Source organism: Heterodontus francisci, chromosome 22, assembly GCF_036365525.1.
Source record: "Heterodontus francisci isolate sHetFra1 chromosome 22, sHetFra1.hap1, whole genome shotgun sequence".
NCBI classification, from domain to species: Eukaryota; Metazoa; Chordata; class Chondrichthyes; order Heterodontiformes; family Heterodontidae; genus Heterodontus; species Heterodontus francisci.
Window position 1 is genome coordinate 34,217,393 of NC_090392.1, and position 18,168 is coordinate 34,235,560.

At 45.6% G+C, this 18,168-nt stretch overlaps 2 protein-coding genes across 16 annotated transcripts in view; one reads left to right on the forward strand and one right to left on the reverse strand.

The window, feature by feature from the left end:
* Positions 1-7,767, forward strand: part of LOC137381296 (zinc finger protein 229-like) — a 43,778-nt gene extending 36,011 nt beyond the window's left edge. For 8 of the 12 annotated variants that reach the window (XR_010977134.1, XR_010977135.1, XR_010977128.1 and 5 more), the window contains one exon: positions 6,381-7,766. The gene's annotated coding sequence lies outside the window, so the exon portion shown is untranslated. Of the gene's footprint in view, positions 1-6,380 lie in introns of all 12 variants that reach the window. The other 4 variants (XR_010977132.1, XR_010977133.1, XR_010977129.1 and 1 more) reach the window with 3 other exon arrangements.
* Positions 1-18,168, reverse strand: part of LOC137381299 (zinc finger protein 774-like) — a 37,271-nt gene that overhangs the window by 10,243 nt on the left and 8,860 nt on the right. Inside the window, exon 1 of one of the 4 annotated variants that reach the window (XM_068053645.1) lies at positions 6,424-6,642. The exons of 1 other annotated variant lie outside the window; for it this stretch is intronic. The gene's annotated coding sequence lies outside the window, so the exon portion shown is untranslated. Of the gene's footprint in view, positions 1-6,223; positions 6,643-18,168 lie in introns of those variants that run through there. 2 more of the 4 variants (XM_068053646.1, XM_068053644.1) reach the window with 2 other exon arrangements.

Genomic DNA, 18,168 nt, shown 5'->3' on the forward strand with positions numbered 1-18,168 from the left:
GTGTATATGGATTTCAGTAAGGCGTTTGATAAGGTTCCCCACGGTAGGCTATTGCAGAAAATACGGAAGTATGGGATTGAAGGTGATTTAGTGCTTTGGATCAGAAATTGGCAAGCTGAAAGAAGACAGAGGGTGGTGGTTGATGGCAAATGTTCATCCTGGAGTTTAGTTACTCGTGGTGTACCGCAAGGATCTGTTTTGGGGCCACTGCTGTTTGTCATTTTTATAAATGACCTGGATGAGAGTGTAGAAGGGTGGGTTAGTAAATTTGCGGATGACACGAAGGTCGGTGGAGTTGTGGATAGTGCCGAAGGATGTTGTAGGTTACAGAGAGACATAGATAGGCTGCAGAGCTGGGCTGAGAGATGGCAAATGGAGTTTAATGCGGAAAAGTGTGAGGTGATTCACTTTGGAAGGAGTAACAGGAATGCAGAGTACTGGGCTAATGGGAAGATTCTTGGTAGTGTAGATGAGCAGAGAGATCTTGGTCCAGGTACATAAATCCCTGAAAGTTGCCACCCAGGTTAATAGGGCTGTTAAGAAGGCATATGGTGTGTTAGCTTTTATTAGTAGGGGGATCGAGTTTCTGAGCCACGAGGTCAAGCTGCAGCTGTCAAAACTCTGGTGCGGCCACACCTGGAGTATTGCGTGCAGTTCTGGTCACCGCATTATAGGAAGGATGTGGAAGCTTTGGAAAGGGTGCAGAGGAGATTTACTAGGATGTTGCCTGGTATGGAGGGAAGGTCTTACGAGGAAAGGCTGAGGGACTTGAGGTTGTTTTCGTTAGAGAGAAGGAGGAGGAGAGGTGACTTAATAGAGACATATAAGATAATCAGAGGGTTAGATAGGGTGGATAGTGAGAGTCTTTTTCCTCGGATGGTGATGGCAAACACGAGGGGACATAGCTTGAAGTTGAGGGGTGATAGAGATAGGACAGATGTCAGAGGTAGTTTCTTTACTCAGAGAGTAGTAGGGGCGTGGAACGCCCTGCCTGCAACAGTAGTAGACTCGCCAACTTTAAGGGCATTTAAGTGGTCATTGGATAGACATATGGATGAAAATGGAATAGTGTAGGTCAGATGGTTTCACAGGTCAGCGCAACATCGAGGGCCGAAGGGCCTGTACTGCGCTGTAATGTTCTATGTTCTATTCCCAACCTATTCATGTATTGGTCAAGATGCCTCTTAAACATCGCTATCGTACCAGCTTCCACCACCTCCCCTGGCAGCAAGTTCCAGGCACTCACCACCCACTGTGTAAAAAACATGCCTCGCACATCCCCTCTCAACATTGTCCCTCACACCTTAAACCTATGTCCCCTAGTAACTGACTCTTCCACCCTGGGAAAAATCTTCTGACTATCCACTCTGTCCATGCCGCTCATAACTTTGTAAACCTCTATCATGTCGCCCCTCCACCTCCGTCGTTCCAGTGAAAACAATCCGAGTTTATCCAACCTCTCCTCATAGCGAATACCCTTCAGACTAGGCAACATCCTGGTAAACCTCTTCTGTACCCTCTCCAAAGCCTCCACATCCTTCTGGTAGTGCGACCAGAATTGTACGCAATATTCCAAGTGTGGCCTAACTAAGGTTCTGTACAGCTGCAGCATGACTTGCCAATTTTTATACTCTATGCCCCGACCGATGAAGGCAAGCATGCCGTATGCCTTCTTGACTACCTTATCCACCTGCATTGCCACTTTCAACCTGTGGACCTGTTCGCCCAGATCTCTCTGCCTGTCAATACTCCTAAGGGTTCTGCCATTTACTGTATACTTCCCACCTGTATTAGATCTTCCAAAGTGCATTACCTCACATTTGTCCGGAATAAACGCCATCTGCCATTTCTCCACCCAAGTCTCCAACCGATCTATATCCTGCTGTATCCTCTGACAATCCTCATCACTATCCGCAACTCCACCAACCTTTGTGTCGTCCGCAAACTTACTAATCAGACCAGCTACATTTTCCTCCAAATCATTTATATATTTACTACAAACAGCAAAGGTCCCAGCACTGATCCCTGCGGAACACTAGTCACAGCCCTCCATTCAGTAAAGCACCCTTCCACTGCTACCCTCTGTCTTCTCTGACCGAGCCAGTTCAGTATCCATCTTGCCAGCTCAGCTCTGATCCCGTGTGACTTCACCTTTTGCACCAGTCTGCCATGAGGCCCCTGTCAAAGGCTTTACTGAAGTCCATGTAGACAACATCCACTGCCCTTCCTTCATCAATCATCTTCGTCACTTCCTCAAAAAACTCGATCAAGTTAGTGAGACAAGACCTCCCCTTCACAAAACCATGCTGCCTCTCGCTAATAAGTCCATTTGTTTCCAAATGGGAATAAATCCTGTCCCGAAGAATCCTCTCCAATAATTTCCCTACCACTGACATAAGGCTCACCGGCTTGTAATTTCCTGGATTATCCTTGCTCCCCTTCTTAAAAAAGGAACAACATTGGCTATTCTCCAGTCCTCTGGGACCTCACCTGTAGCCAATAAGGATACAAAGATTTCTGTCAAGGCTGCAGCAATTTCTTCCCTTGCCTCCCTCAGTATTCTGGGGTAGATCCCATCAGGCCCAGGGGACTTATCTACCTTAATGTTTTTCAAGACGCCCAACACCTCCTCCTTTTTGATATCGACATGACCAAGACTATCTACACACCCTTCCTTAGACTCATCATCCACCAAGTCCTTCTCTTTGGTGAATACTGATGCAAAGTACCCATTTCCTCTGTCCTTGAATTGGGCCAACCCTTTCCCTGGCTACCCCCTTGCTCTTTACAAAGCCTTGGGATTCTCCTTAATCCTGTTTGCCAATGACTTTTTATGACCCCTTTTAGCCCTCCTGACTCCTTGCTTAAGTTCCTTCCTACTTTCTTCATATTCCTCAAGGGCTTTGTCTGTTCCCAGCCTTCTAGCCCTTACAAATGCTTCCTTTTTCTTTTTGACTAGGCTCACAATATCCCTCGTTATCCAAGGTTCCCGAAACTTGCCAAACTTGTCCTTCATCCTCACAGGAACATGCCGGTCCTGGATTCTAATCAACTGACGTTTCTAAGACTCCCACATGTCAGATGTTGATTTACCCTCAAACAGCCACTCCCAATCTAAATTCTTCAGTTGCTGCCTAATATTGTTATAATTAGCCTTCCCCCAATTTCGCACCTTCACCCGAGGTCTATTCTTATCCTTATCCACAAGTACCTTAAAACCCTTACTAAATTTTTTTTTTATTCGTTTCATGAGATGTGGGCATCGCTGGCCAGGTCAGCATTTATTGCCCATCCCTAATTGCACATGAGAAGGTGATGGTGAGCTGTCTTCTTGAACCGCTGCAGTCCATGTGGGGTCGGTACCCCACAGTGCTGTTAGCAAGGGAGTTCCAGGATTTTGATCCAGTGACAGTGAAGGAACAACGATATAGTTCCAAGTCAGGATGGTGTGTGACTTGGAGGGGAACTTGCATGTGGTGGTATTCCTATGCATCTGCTGTCCTTGTCCTTCTAGGTGGTAGAGGCTGCAGGTTTGCAGGTGCTGTCTAAGGAGCCTTGGTGCACTGCTGCAGTGCATCTTGTAGATGGTACACATTGTTGCCACTGTGCATCGGTGGTGGAGGGAGTGCCAATCAAGCAGGCTGCTTTGCCCTGGTTGGTGTCAAGCTTCTTGAGTGTTGTTGGAGCTGCAACCATCCAGGCAAGTGGAGAGTATTCCATCACACTCCTGACCTGTAGATGACGTACAGGCTTTGGGGAGTCAGGTGGTGAGTTACTCGCCACAGGATTCCTAGCTTCTGACTTGCTCTTGTAGCCACGGTATTTATATGGCTACTGCAGTTCATTTGCTGGTCAATGGTAGCCCCCAGAATGTTGATAGTGTGAGATTCAGCGATTGTAATGCTGGATATTGTCCAGATCTTGCTGCATTTCTACATGGACTGCTTCAGTATCTGAGGAGTCGCGAATTGTGTTGAACATTGTGCAATCATCAGCAAACATCTCCATTCTGACCTTATGATCGAAGGAAGGTCATTGATGAAGCAGCTGAAGATGGTTGGGCCTCAAACATTACCCTGAGGAACTCCTGCAGTGATATCCTGGAGCTCAGATGATTGACCTCCAACAACCACAACCATCTTCCTTTGCACTAGGTATGATCCCAACCGGTGGAGAGTTTTTCCCCCAGACTCCAGTTTCGCTCGGGCTCCTTGATGCCATACTCTGTCAAATGATGCCTTCATATCAAGGGCAGTCACTCTTACCTCACCTCTGGAGTTCAGCTCTTATGTCCATGTTTGAACCAAGACTGTAATGAGGTCAGAAGCCGAATGGCCCTGGCGGAACCCAAACTGAACCCAAAATAAAAAATCACCAGCTACTCACTTAGAATCATAGAAAGTTTAAGGCACAGAAAGAGGCCACTTGGCCCATCGTCTGTATGCCGGCCAAAAAACGATCTACCTATTTTAATCCCACCTTCCAACATTTGGTCCATAGCCCAGCAGCTTACGGCATTTGAGGTGCATATCCAGACTCCTTTTGAGTGAGCTGAGGGTCTCTGCCTCAACTACCCTTTCAGGCAGTGAGTTCCAGACCATCACCACCCCCGGATGAAAATGTTTTTTCCTCATCTCCCCTCTAATTTTTCTGCCAATCACTTTAAATCTATGCCCCCTTGTTACTGATCTCTCTTCTAAGGTGAATAGACCCTTCACCTCCACTCCATCCAGGCCCCTCAAAATTTTGTACATTTCAATCAGGTCTCCCCTCAGCCTTCTCTGTTCCAAGGAGAACAATCCCAGCCTATCCAATCTTTCCTCATAGCTGCATTTTTCCAGTCCTGGAAACATCCTTGTAAATCTCCTTTGTATCCTCTCCAGTGTAATTACACCCTTTCTGTAATGAGGTGATCAGAACTGCACACAGTACTCAAGTTGCAGCCTAATCACTGATTTATCCAGTTCCAGCATAACTTCCCTGCTCTTGTATTCTATACCTCGGCTAATAAAGGAAAGGATTCCATATGCCTTCTTAACCACCTTATCAACCTGTCCAACCTGCTACCTTCAGGGATCTGTGGACATTCACTCCAAGGTCCCTCACTTCCTCTACACTTCTCAGTATTTTCCCATTAATCGTGTATTCCTTTGTCTTGTTTAACCTCCCCAAATGCATCAACTCACACTTCTCCAGGTTGAATTCCATTTGCCACTTTTCTGTCCATCTGACCAGACCATCAATATCTTCCTGCAGCCTACAGCTATCCTCCTTGCTATCTACCACAAAGCCAATCTTTGCGTCATCTGAAAACTTTTTGATCATGCCCCCTACATTTACATCCAAGTCATTAATATACACCACAAAAAGCAGGGGACCCAGTACCGAACCCTGCGGAATGCCACTGGAAACAGCCCTCCAGTCGCTTTAACAGCGACAACAATTACCCAATGTTTCCTGCCACAGAGCCAATTTTGTATCCACTTTGCTGCATTTCCCTGGATTCCATGGGATTTTTTTTTAACCAGTCTGCCATGTGGGACCCTGTCAAAAGCCTTGCTAAAATCCATGTAGACCAGATCAACGGCACTACCCTCATCTATTTTCCTTGTTATTTCGTCAAAACATTCGATCAAGTTGGTGAGACAAGATCTTCCCGTAACAAATCCATGCTGACTATCCTAGATTAACCTGTGCTTCTCTAAGTGACAGTTTATCCTGTATCTCAGAATAGATTCCAATAACTTGCCCATTACTGAGGTTAGACTGACTGGCCTGTAATTATTCAGTCTATCCTTCGCTCTTTTTAAACAGAGGTACAACGTTAGCAATTCTCCAATCCTCCGACACCACACCTGTATCCAGTGAGGACTGTAAAATGATGGTCAGACCCTCTGCTATTTCCTCTCTTGCTTCTTTTAACAGCTGAGGATACCTTTCATCCGGCCCTGGTGATTTTATCAACTTTCAAGGATGCTAATCCCTTTAATACTTCCTCTCGCCCTATATTTAACACATCTAATACTTCACACTCTTCCTCCTTAACCACAATATCCGCATCGTCCCTCTCTTTGGTGAAGACAGACGCAAAGTATTCATTAAGAACCGTACCAATATCTTCCATTCCTACACATAGGTTACCTTTTTGGTCTTTTATGGACCCTACTCTCTCCTTAGTTATCCTCTTACTCTTAATGTATTGATAAAATATCTTTGGATTCACCTTGATTTCGCTTGCCAATATTCTTTCATGTCCTCTCTTTGCTTTCCTAACTTCCCTCCTGTTGGCGTCACCTGAATATAGGAAAGGTCCTCCTTATTCTGAAGGAATGTGGAATGTTCAATTTTCAACTCCTTGCACTAACTCCCTCACTTTGCAGCAAGGGAAACAAAGCGACAATACTTAGCAGCCAATCAACTCACAGCTTCCTGACTCGGTGGAAACGGAAGAAAAAACCCGGAAGCAGCGCTCGGATGGAGAAGGCGCTGCACCATCGCTTTTTCCCACCGGGTCCCTCGCCGCACGTCCGCCGCACTCGACAACTCTGATTCAAGGCCTGAGAGACACTGAAACTCTGTGTTACTGAGACCGCGCCCGCTCAGCTTCCTGGAGCCGCAGCGCGCATGTTCCGTGCTCAGCATCTCCAGGAGCAAGGCTTTCCTGCGCCTGCGTGTTTGTCGTCCTTCTGATGGAGATAGGTCGTATTCACCCTCGCTGAGCCTTCTGGGTATAATATCTGCCATTGATATGTAATAGACTGGCACGCAGTTCATGTTTCATACTCATAGAAAAATACAATGGTATAGAACAGTGTACATTATCCACTCCCCACCAGAGTCGCTCAAAATGAATATATCAATTGCAACAATTCATTTGATTTGATTTTAAATAGTTATTTTAAAAATTGCGTCATGTTTTTCTATTTATATTTCCCAAGTCAGATTCACGGCCTCTTTATTTCTTACTGAGCCCCTGAAATTCATCTGGCAGCGTAATGTTGGCGAGTGGTGATTGATTGTCCGAGGAACCAACAGGAAGGCCGGAGGGCCAAGGCAGCAGCGTGTTCGGTAACCAATCACGCTGCTTGAGCGGTGGAACCTAGTTTGGACAGTCACTTGAGCAAACAATTCTCTCCCTCACGTTCGACAATTTATCTTTTAATAGTTGAATTTAAATTGCTTTAATCAACAAAACAGTTTAACACTTGTCAGTATTTTGTTTTCCTGGAGTTCCTATTCTTAGTTTCAGTCACTTCAGTGCAAAGTTGACCGGGTCTTTTGCAGACCCAGTAAAAACACATATCGTAAAAACACATAAGAACTTAGTTGAAACAAAGGGGCTAGTCACACAACAATGAACAGTGTGTTAAAGCATAGGGGCCACAGCACAAAGATGGCCAAGGAATAGTAGACGGTATAGAAAAGACATACTGTGATCCCAGACACTGTCCTTGCACATAGTAGATAAAGGAGTCGTCATGGACACCAGATATGATTAGACTCATAGTAGACAATGGGAAACTGTAAAGTGTTGAACTGAGCCAAATAAGGAATTATCATTATGTCATTATACCAGACCCCGATGAGTAAGAAGGGAGGGTCTTGACTAAAACTGGGGAAGGTACTAGAACCCCGGGGAAGAACACTCGAGAAGATACCCCTGAACAAAGGGCTCAGAGAACAGAAGAGCAGCTGCAAGTCCGAGACTGATCACCTCATGTCTTGACGGGTAGTATACTGTGCAAGTAGTGAGAGCTTGTCCTTGATGATTTAGTGTGTGAATAAAATATTGATATACCTTTCACCAATCAGCTTCCATGGATTCTTTAAAAGTGCGTATTAGGCACAACAAAATTGGCGCCCGAACAGGGACTCGGTTGTAGTGCTATTTCAAGTTATTTTGGATAGCCTCACCGAGTCCGAACTAATTTTAAAAAAAAGTTACAAGTCTGACGGATCGGATTGGTGAACAGTGAGTAATTGAATAGACAAAACAGGACAACGGTTGAGTAATTATGGCCCTGGCCAGGCCAGAGTGGGAGTTGGAACTCCGGAAGTATTTGAAGGGCAAGTGGCCCTCATGGATAGAGTTTGCAGTTAAGCAGTACACGGGCGAGGGGTCCGTTGGAGTACAGCATTGGGAGGATGCACGTACCCACCCAGCCAAACGGGCACCTAAGTTAGTGAAAGCCACTGCTATAGTGTCTTGTATGAGGGAATTAGATGAAAAAGAGAATGAAGTTGAAAGTCTAAAGCAGGAGTTGCAGAAGTTAGAAAAGGAAGAATGAATGGCAACATAGGGCCCTGAAGGCACAAACAGTTAGTGCAGCACAGGTGGTGCTTTTAAGCCATCCCAGTCTCAGGTCGAAAAGTCTGAGTACAGTTGTAATAAGGCTGAGAGGGAAGTGGACAAGGCAAAGGAACAGCTCACAAGAGCGGAACAGAAATGCTCTGACTGACAGACCGCAATGACAGTTATGCACCGCTCACAGACGGAGCAGGTGTACCGGTCAGCGGATCATATCGAATGTCAGCAGGAGATAAGTAAACTACAGTCTCAACTCTCAGCACAAAGGGGCATAATATGAGTGTTTGTGGATAGGTTAATTATACCGACTTGGCAGACCAGGCCATTAGGTACCACAACAATGAAAATGATTCATGGGATGATCCACCTCCTGAACCGCCCAAACCCCCAATTGAGCCATCGGCCCCCACCCTGGCCTTACCTATGGCACCATTGATAACTAATCGAACAGATGAGGTCCAAGGGGGAAAGACACTAACATATACTACTCTGTATACTATCACTCAATTGGCGGAAATGCAGAAGGAGGTCCCTAAGTATAACGGAACAGGGGACCCCACATTACCTTTGCGCTATAACCCATTTACGGGCTCGGCATGGATTGGACAATAGAGAGGAGATTAAATTACTGGAAATGTGTTTAGATAGGTAGGAGGTAGGGAAATATAGGGACAGGTGAGGAAGTGGTAGGAATATGGGATTAGTGTAGGATTAGTATAAATGGGTGGTTAATGGTCGGCACAAACTCGGTGGGCCGAAGGGCTTGTTTCAGTGCTGTATCTCTAAATCTAAATCCCATACTCTTCTCTGCATTGCCACAGGCATAGCAAGGGGGTGGGGGTACCCCAGATGAAATGCAGGCAGCAATACTGGCAGCATTGAGGCGCAATAAAGTGGATCCCACGGAAGGCTTGCACAAGTGCTGGCAGGGGTCGAATGAGCATCTGGTGGCATTTGCCTATCAATTATGGAATAATTTCAGTGGAGTTTATGGGCCCGGACTGGACAGAGCTAATCTTGGGAATAATACATCTAGATGGGTGCGCACATTGATAGCTCATTTTAATGAGAGTAGTCAGAACGCATGTGAGAGTTATGATCCAGAAGACCAAACCCACACTGAACAGTGGGCTCTCCGACATATGACCCATGTATGGGAAAGAGGCCTGGGAAAACGGGAAAAAGATAAAGACAAGGGAAAGGGCAAAATCAGCGCCTTCCACCTGAGGGGGCCGGGAGCAATGTGGAGAAATGAGGGACCCAGGAAAGGTTGAGCGGCACGGCTAGGGCACCACCACCACCCACATATGATGAACAAGTAGGGAGAGGTAGAGCGATGGCCAGAAACAATTCCCCTCTGCCCACAATCGGCAGATGTTATAATTGCGGGAAGCAAGGACATTTCATTCGTGATTGTAATGCACCCTGGCGACATTCCAGGGAAGGGGAACCGGGAGTACCAACCCTGTACCCTCCGTTGCCTTTGGAAGGGGCCAGGAGACCGGTGGCTCAGCAGCAGGAGCACGAGCAACAGGCTCCTGTTGGTGAAATCCGGAGAAGGGCTGGACAGAAGGAAGTGTCAACCAAGTCGGTCACCTGAAATTCTGATCTAGATACCAACTGGGAAGATTGATGGTTCAGGCCTGAGTGGAGTGGGTTTGCAAAGGTGGGGTGGGATCCGTTTGGGCTACCAGTGGTGAAAAATGAGGTAGGAGGCCACCTCACTATGTTTTTGTGGGATATCAGTGGTTCCCGGATGGTCCTGAACCAATCTAAAGGAACAGACCCCTCTTGGCATACCCAGAATAAAGTGATGTTAAGTGGCTTTATAGGCCATGTTCAGACAGGGATTGAAACTAAACCATGACTATTCAGATTTGAATACTATTGGTTTAAGCATGCATGTGCAATCGTCAAGTTGGGATGATCGACGAAGAACATTTTGGGATCAGATGTAATGAGAGAACAAGGCTTGTCTTTTGATCCGGTGAATTGTTGCATCTGGAACATGCCGAACGTGCAGGGTTTCTCTGGTATGATCCAAACGGGTCAATACACAGAGAGAATCTGCGCGATGGCAGAATTGTAGTTAAAACCGGAGGATATGACTGCTGACACGGCAGCGCAACAACTTATTGAGCAGCACCATTCGGTGTTTGCAACTTACAAGCATGATTGCGGACCGATGACAGGGGACATCCCAGTTGAGGGGCCGGATCATCGACCCCAGAAACAGTATGGGTTCCCCAAACAGGCGGAGATAGAGGTACAGCCTCCTACAACAGGGGCTGTTAAGACCAGTGGCAACCACCAATAACTCTCCTATTTGGTGAGTCTGTAAACCAGATGGATCATGGCGATTTACTACTATCGAGAATTAAATAAGATCGCACCCTTGACAGCACCTACTGTTGCTCTGAGCCCTGCAATGATAATGAAGCAGTTCCCACAGTCTAAGTGGTTTACTGGGTTGGATATTAGTAACGGGTTCTGGTCCATACTGCTGGCACAAGAGTGTCAATATAAATTTGCATTTACGTTCCAGGGATAACAGTACACCTGATGTGTCTCCTCCAGGGATTTCATAATAGTCCGTCAATATTCCACCAGTGGTTGGCACAGGGGTTAAGTCCTTTTTCCCGATCAGAATGTTTGATCCAATATGTGGATGACCTATTACTCCAAACGGAGAGGAAGGAAGAGCATTTAGAGCTACTGGAGAAATTCCTTTGACTTCTCCAGGAGGTTGGAGTGAAAGTTAACCCGAAAAAGGCACAGATATTGAAAGAAAAGGTTTCCTCTTTGGGAATTGTGATAACACAGGGAAAGCATGAAATAGAGCAAAAGTACAGACAACCCTTGAACTCCCCCTACTGCAAGATATTAAGGCTCTGAGATCATTTTTGGGCCTTGTTGGGTATTACAGGAACCATATCGATGGATTTGCCTTAAAGGCAGCTCCTTTGTATGACCTCCTGAAAAAGAACTCCGAGTGGGTATGGACACCAGAGTGTACATCAGCAGTTGCAGAATTAAAACAGGCACTAGCCACAGCCCCGGCACTACAGGTGCCGGACCCATCCCTACCCTTTGCCCTCAAGGTTCCGACCACAGATACTACCTTATCAGAGGTATTGCTTCAGGAAAAACATGGTCGATTTTGTCCAGTGGCGTACGCATCGCACTTGTTAACGTCAGTAGAACGAGCTTTTATGGTGTGTGAAAACATTTGCTGGCCACCTTCTGGGCGATTCAAAATTTTACTTATATTGTCGGCCTCAGCCCTGTAACTATCCAGTTGTTACTGGACGGACGACTGAGGACGGTGATGTTAGTCAGAATTGTATTGCTCGGTCGACCTTACTCTTGCAAGATACAGACATTTCAGTAAAAAAGGCAAGGACCACTATGTGCCTGGCAGACAATTTAATTTACCAGGGTGAACCCCATGAGTGTCAGGTTTTGACAGCAAAGGCCCTCAAGGGACCTTTTGTGTCAAAATCATTGGGGGGATGTACAAGAGAAGGAGCCAGCAATCAAACCAGCACTCAAAACTTTTGTTGACGGTTCCTCGAACGTGGAGGACAGGATTAGGCAGACAGGATGTGGATTACATGTACAGGATCAGAATTGAACACCTATTAAAGACATTGCCTTACAGTTACCAACGAGTTTAAGTACGCAGGGTGCAGAACTAGCTGCGGTCACTTTTGTGGTGACACAACCATACATGTTTCCCCCACCAGTTGACATTTATTCTGACAGTATGTATGCGTGTAACAGTTTAACTGAGTGCCTACCTCTGTGGGAAGCGAGAGGTTTTGTGTCGGTAGATGGAAAACCTTTGCCGTCTGCCCCCTTACTGCAGAGGATAGTAAATGCAGCAAGAAAAGGGGAAGGTCTGTACGGGATCATTAAAGTAAAGGCTCATAGCAAAGAGAGCCTCGAAGGAAATAAGAGGGTCGATGAGTTAGCAAAGATGGGAGCAAAAGCATGGAAATATTGGGATCCGAGGGGAGATGACACAAACCCTATAAGTGTGGTGATAGTCTCCCAGTTTAAGATTAAAGATCTGGTCCAGGCACAAAGCCAAGATCCCATACTAAAACAGATACAGAAGGGAGAGAAATGGCCAGAAGAGTATTCCAGAGTAGAAGGGCCGTAGATGAATCTGCAGATTGATTATGTGGGGCCATTGCCTCCATGCAAGGGAGGATTTAAATATGTATTTGGGATCATTGATACCTTCACTAAATGGGTAGAGGTTTTCCCCACAAAGACTAACACAGCACGGGTAACTGCTGATATTTTAGTGCAGAATGTTTTTACTAGATGGGGGTTGCCTCGAAGCATAGAATCGGATCAAGGGTCTCACTTCACTGCTGAAGTGATGCATAGTTTGATGGCTATGTTGGGGATTGATCAGAAATTCCATAAAGCCTATCGCCCTCAGTCAAGTGGGATAGTAGAAAGAATGAACAGGACTTTAAAGGGAATGTTGAGAAAGTCAGTGCAGCAAAATAATTCCACCTGGTATACGGTCCAACCCTACATCCTGATGGTAATCAGAAACACGGTATCCAGCTCGACTGAACTTACCCCCCATGCCCTAATGACGGGACGACAAATGCGAGGGATAGAAACATTGCTGGGGTTAGATCTTTCTCAACCTGAGATAACTGCCCTAACCCATGAGAAATTTATGAATCAATTATTAGAGCACTTGTGGGCCTTTTCCTGGTTTAACCGCAACAGGGTTTAATTTTAAAAACACCGTGTTTTTAGCTCCCCCCACTCAGTGAATCCTTGTTCACTGCTCTCCAATTGTAAGACAAAGAAATCAACCAGACAGGTTTTCTTAGATTTAAACAAGAAAGGTGGAAATTTATGAACCTTAAGCTCTAATTCGGTTAACGACTACGAATACTCGACCATGTTAGCATGCATACGCGATAAAAACACACGCAGATAGAGACAGAGAAGTAGAAAGAATAAAGGGGAAAAGTTTGAGGCAATAGCTGGGATTTATTTACGGTCCTTTGAGTTCGATGTAGAGTCTTTGATTGCCAGTAAGTCTTGCTGTTTTGTTGGGGCCCAGTGCACGCTTTAAAACTTGTTCTGATGTGGGAGTCTTTTCTCTCTTGAGGTTTCAGTGACTTCAGTGGATTCAGAGATTCATGTGTGAGAGAGAGAGAGCGAACTAGCCAGGAGAGAGGCTCTCTTCTTCCAAGTTCAGTTGCGATCTGTCCCAAACTGTCCAGTGAGCAGTTCAAAACCAAACCTGGGCCAGCATGTTAATCATGTGACTAAATGCAAAATACTGCAAATGCTGGAGATCTGAAATAAAAACAAGAAATGCTGGAAATACTCAGCAAGTCTGGCAGCATCTGTGGAGAGTGTTCTGATGAAGGGTCACTGACCTGAAACGTTAACTCTGCTTCTCTCTTCACAGATGCTACCAGACCTGCTGAGTATTTCCAGCATTTCCTGCTTTTATTATAGTCATTTGACTCGTTTTTTTAAATCAAATTATCCTTTGTTTTTGTGTATTCCTTTCATCTTGGCAGACACCCACAGTTGGGGGTGGGTGGGGGGAATGGAATGCTGGCTTGTGCCACATTCAATGTCTGGTGATCAAAATCCATTCAGATTAACTGGATCAGGGAGCAGTTCTATTGTCTCTCCAGGCAATGGTCTCTTAGTGTGCAAATGTTTTCCAGCTACTGCAGTGATTTCTTTAAACAATTTAGCTTTTCAGTCCAGCAACAGTTTAAAATTAATGTTCATATGATGAAATTAATATGCCTCATTCTTGGCAGGTGGGGTCTTCATGACAGTGGAAATATGGGGATTGTGGGAAGGAATTCAGTTACCTGTCTGAGCTGGAGACTCATTGGCGCAGTCACACCGGAGAGAGGCCGTTCACCTGCTCAGTGTGTGGAAAGGGATTCACTCAGTCACCCAGCCTCTATACTTACCAGAGAGTTCACACTGGAGAGAGGCTGTTCGCCTGTACTGAATGTGACCTTCTGTCACACTCAAAACACAGTAATTAGAGACCATTTTTCAATTGTAATAGGCGCTTCAAAAACACAAGGGATTTGCTGAAACCCCAGTGAGTTCACTGGGGGAGGCCGTTCACCTGCTCAGTGTGTGGAAAGGGGTTTAATTGTACCAGCAATATCACAAGTGACTGCATGGACTGATTCTGCTGTTAATCACATCCAGGACTGAACCATATTAATTCCGACATTCGGGGTTTATATCTGCTAATATTAATAATCCCTATAACTGGAATTTAATATTCCGGCAATCTATTTGCTTTACTTTGTAACCTTTACTCTTCAAAAAGTCTCTCCCTTTGGGTTATGCCCAAGGTTTTGTGGGATGAAACCAAACAGTGATTTACATGTACTTTGCTGAATTTATTATATTGTATTCACTGCTCATGATGCAGTCTGCTCCCCACTGGGGAGACCAAACACAGATCACTTTGCAGAACACCTCTGTTCAGTTTGCAAGCGTGACCCTCAGTTTCCGGTTGATTGCTATTTTAATTCTCTGTCCCATTCCCACTCTGAACTCTCTGTCCTCAATCTCTTGCACTGTTCTAATGAAGCTCAATGGGAGCTCGAGGAACAGCAGCTCATCTTTCGATGAGGCACTCTACAACCTTCCAGACCCAACGGGGCGGCACAGTGGCGCAGTGGTTAGCACCGCAGCCTCTCAACTCCAGGGACCCGGGTTTGATTCTGGGTACTGCCTGTGTGGAGTTTGCAAGTTCTCCCTGTGACCGCGTGGGCTTTCGCCGGGTGCTCCGGTTTCCTCCCACAGCCAAAGACTTGCAGGTGAAAGGTAAATTGGCCATTGTAAATTGTCCCTAGTGTAGGTAGGTGGTAGGGAATATGGGATTACTGCAGGGTTAGTATAAATGGGTGGTTGTTGGTCGGCACAGACTCGGTGGGCCGAAGGGCCTGTTTCAGTGCTGTATCTCTAAATAAAAAATAAAAATAAAAAATAAATAAAAACATTGAGTTCAGCAGTTTCTGTACGGAATCTGGAACAATTCACCTGAAAAGGTGGTGGACCCTGATTCTATCCTTCAGGACTTACCTTCAGGAGTGGAGAGCAGTCGAACCTGTGTGGAAGCAACCAGAACCGGGAGCAGATAAATCCAGCGTGAGGCTCGGGGCCTTCACTTACCTTCAGGAGCGGAGAACAATCGGACTGTGTGAGAGCAGTCGGACCTCGAGCGCACCAGAGTTTTGAAAAACAAAGCCAACAGTGACGTCACAGGAGAGCTGCAAGGTGATTGGTTGGTGAGTCACTGCTGTTGGGGAATAGCTCTAAATAGCTGGGTAAGTATCTCAGGCAAGAAAAGTTTAAAAGTTTAAAGTTTGCTTCAAATATAGTAAGTAGTGTTTTTTTTTAGGGAGTTCTGTAGTAACAAGGACCTTGGAAGAAGGGCTCTAGAATAACTGATATTGTTGGACATTAAGATCTTCAAGAAGGTTTAATTTAATTTAAAGGGTTAAGTCATGGCAGGAGAGTTCAAAGCCATGGTGTGCTCCTCGTGCTCTATGTCAGAAGGCGGGAACATTTCCAGTGCCCGGGACCAGGAAATGTATCCAGCTGCAGCTCCTGGAAGCCCGGGTTTCGGAGCTGGGGAGCGGCAGCTGGAGATGCTGTGGAGCATCCACGTGGCGGAGAGTATCGTGCATAGCACCTATAGAGAAGTGGTCACACCACAGGCTCAGACCCCACAGGCAGGAGGGGAGTGGGTGACCACTAGGCAGAGCAAGAGGACTAGACAGGCAGTTCAGGAATCTCCTGTGGCTATTCCCCTGCAAAACAGATATCCTGCTTTGGATACTGTTGGGGGGAATGGCCTCTCAGGGGGAAGCAGCAACAACCCAACTCGTTGCACCACAATTGGCTCTGCTGCACAGGGGAGGAGTAAAAAGTGTGGGAATGCAATAGTTATAGGGATTCAATTGTAAGGGGAATAGACAGGTGTTTCTGTGGCCGCAAAAGAGACTCCAGGATGGTATGTTGCCTCCCTGGTGCTAGGGTCAAGGATGTCTCAGAGCAGTTACAGGACATTCCGAAGGGGGAGGGTTTACAGCCAGTGGTCATGGTACACATTGGTACAAACGACATAGGTAAAAAAAAGGATGTGTTCCTAAAAGCAGAATATAGGGAGCTAGGAAGTAAGTTGAAAAGTAGGACCTCAAAGGTAGTGATCTCAGGATTACTACCAATGCCACGTGCTAGTCAGAATAGAAGTAGCAGGATATATCAGATGAATATGTGGCTGAAGAGATGGTGTGAGGGGGAGGGTTTCAGATTCCTGGGACATCGGGACCGGTTCTGGGGGAGGTGGGACCAGTACAAACTGGACGAGTTACACCTGGGCAGGACCGGGACTGATGTCCTAGGGGGAGTATTTGCTAGAGTGGTTGGGGAGGGTTTAAACTAAAATGGCAGGGGGATGGGAACTTTTGCAAGGAGTCAGAGGAGGGGGGATCAAAGACAAGAACAAAAGACAGTAAGGGGAATAAGAAAAGTGATAGGCAGAGAAAACAAGGGCCAGAATGAAACAGGGCCACAGTGAAACATAGTGGGAAGGGGACAAGTAATGTTAAAAAGTCAAGCCTTAAGGCTTTGTGCCTTGACGCACAGAGCATTTGCAATAAAGTGGATAAATTAATCATGCAAATAGATGTAAACGGGTATGATATAGTCAGATTACGGAGACATGGCTGCAAGGTGACCAGGGATGGAAAATGAACATCCAGGGATATTCAGTATTGAGGAAGGACAGACAAAAAGCAAAAGGCGGTGGAGTTGCATTGCTGGTTAAAGAGGAAATTAACGCAATAGTGAGGAAAGATATTAGCTCTGACGATGTGGAATCTGTATGGGTAGAGCTGAGAAACACTAAGGGGCAAAAAACGTTAGTGGGGGTTGCATATAGACCCCCAAACTGTAGTGGTAATGTTGGGAATGGCATTAAACAGGAAATTAGAGATGCATGCGATAAAGGAACATCTGTAATTATGGGTGACTTAAATTTGCATATAGATTGGGCAAATCAAATTAGTCACAATACCATAGAGGAAGAATTCTTGGAGTGTATACGGGATGGTTTTCTGGACCAATACGTTGAGGAACCAACTAGACTGGGTATTGTGTAATGATAGAAGAATAATTGACAATCCAGTGGTGTGAGACCCCTTGGGGATGAGCGACCATAATATGTTAGAATTCTTCATCAAGATGGAGAGTTGATTCTGAGACTAGAGTCTTGAATCTTAGTAAAGGAAACTACGAAGGTATGAGGCGCGAATTGGCCATGATGGATTGGGAAATGTTACTTAAAGGGATGACGGTGGATAGGCAATGGCAAACATTTAAAGAGCGCACGGATGAACTGCAACAATTGTTTATCCCTGTCTGGCGCAAAAGTAAAACGGGAAAGGTAGCCAAAACATGGCTTACAAGGGAAATTAGAGATAGCATTAGATCCAAGGAAGAGGCGTATAAATTTGCCAGGAAAAACAACAGACCTGAGAATTGGGAGCAGTTTAGAATTCAGCAAAGGAGGACCAAGGGATTGATTAAGAAGGAGAAAATAGAGTACGAGAGCAAGCTTGCGGGGAACATAAAAACTGACTGTAAAAGTTTCTATAGGTATGTGAAGAGAAAAAGATTGGTGAAAACAAATGCAGGTCCCTCACAGTCAGAAACAGAGTAATTTATTATGGGAAACAAAGAAATGGCTGACCAACTAAATGCATACTTTGGTTCTGTCTTCACAAAGGAGGACACAAATATCATACCAGAAATTTTGGGGAACA